We start from the raw sequence: 1,892 nt of genomic DNA, 5'->3' as shown, positions 1-1,892 counted from the left end.
TGGAGATTCACGTTAACAGTCATTGTTTAATGAAAGGCACATTAGACTACGGGTTAGTAATATGTGTGACACTTGCTTGCAGCACTGTAACGTAAATCGTTAACACCGTGTCCTAAATAGACGTGACACGCGGTAACGGGTTTCTTTTCAGTTTATGTCCTTACGTTATAGGACGGGTCATTATAAATTATGCCTTTCGATTATCGCAACGCCTCGTCGCGTTTGGTTAAGCACATGGTGGAACAGTATGCACTGTACCTAACGTACTGTACACTTGTGAGCGGCATGACGAGACAAAAGACGGTAAATCTCATTATTAATTGGTGATGCTGTACATTCTGGATGATGCACAGCCACATTTTATAATACTGTTTTTTATTTTCGTGTCGCGCCGCTCGTGTTCAATATAAAGTTAGACAAGACGCAATTAATTACTGCGAGAGTAGGGGTCTAATGGTAAGAGTCGAACTTCATGAACCTTTCACTGCTTGCAGTAAGGCTAAAGTGCTACGTGAATAAGATGGGTGTAGTTTTGTGCTACTAGCTGTTAAGTGTTTTTGCACTATTGAGTTATAAATACTGCCCAGTAATACTTAACTAGATGTAAATCACAATTTTTGTGTCAATGTTTGTTTGTAATCTTTTTCAGCTATCCATCTGAAAAAGAAAAGCTGGCACTCTCAAAGGAGATTGTGTTGTTGGTTTATGGTCTCATTTGGTCAAAAAGAGGGACATGTACCGTAAGGATGCTTTTACATACTTCATTTATGTGTATGAAATTACTTACTTGACAATGTGTATAAAAACTGTACTTGACTCTAACTTAGTGCTATTTTTGCATTGATCATGATAGGAGCATTTTTCTTTTTTTTGATGGGCCATCACACAGTGGATTTATAAAAATGAGATTACAGAACAGCAGACGGTAGCTTCAACAGAGTTGAAGTGGGAGGACATCATCAATAAAGAATGCCATTGGCCAAACCTTCAGTCATCAAAGAAGATGGATACAGGTAATGACAAAATCACCAATTATTGGTGAAATCTTTAAGGAATATCCCCAATTTCTGGACATGCCAGTGTTTGTAATATACTTAAAGGTGGAGTGCACAATGTTTGAAAGCCAATGTTGATATTTGAAATCACCTAAACAAACACACCCCTACCCCAATAGAATCTGGACCTTCTTTTAAAAGACCCGCCCCACACATACGCAACCCGGCAAGGATGTCGGTTAGTAGACACGCTCCTTACTGCTGATTGGCTATAAATGTGTTTTGCTAGTTGGCCCGTCTCCTTTTCCAAAGCGTTTTTCAAACATTGTGCACTCCGCCTTTAACTGGAGATAACTTTACACAAAGTGTTTCATAATTCCAATATTAATATTTCTTTTTAAATTCACTGAAGGGGGACATCAAGTTTTCCAGACTTACCGATGGGAAAGAAGAAATGGGAATGTGACAATTATTGAGAAACTCAGGGAAAAGCATCTTTAGAGAAGAAAATGGACATCAGACATTTATTGAAGAAAGCTGACAGTCAACATAATGGTATGATTTCCTATCTCTGTTCCAAATGTTTAAAATGTAACATTCAAATAACGATATAAAAGTAATCCTTTTTTAAGAACTTTTTCTCATAATTTATATTTTGCATGTGACCTGCATGTTTACTACACCCAGATGAGAGCTGTGTTATACAATGTTATGGATACTGTGTGAATTCTGCTGTGTGAATTCTGCTGTGTCAGTCTTGTGGGACTTGATGCCGGTATGCTTTGTGACTCTAAACTTTATATAAAATAAGTAATTTTCATGCAACAACATTTTCTAATGATGTTCATTGTTTCATTTGTGTAGGCTGGTACCAGTGTGACGTCTTTGCTTACTAAA

General features: G+C 37.4%; 1 long non-coding RNA gene across 1 annotated transcript; it reads left to right on the top strand.

The window, feature by feature from the left end:
• The first annotated feature begins 318 nt into the window (after positions 1–318).
• LOC135779331 (uncharacterized) lies at positions 319–1,544 on the top strand. Its single transcript, XR_010544760.2, has 3 exons — positions 319–740; positions 854–1,013; positions 1,408–1,544. It is a non-coding gene; the product is annotated as an uncharacterized lncRNA (long non-coding RNA).
• Positions 1,545–1,892: the final 348 nt, after the last annotated feature.

This window comes from Paramisgurnus dabryanus, chromosome 1 (assembly GCF_030506205.2).
Source record: "Paramisgurnus dabryanus chromosome 1, PD_genome_1.1, whole genome shotgun sequence".
NCBI classification, from domain to species: domain Eukaryota; kingdom Metazoa; phylum Chordata; class Actinopteri; order Cypriniformes; family Cobitidae; genus Paramisgurnus; species Paramisgurnus dabryanus.
This window is presented reverse-complemented; position numbering and strand designations above follow the sequence as displayed.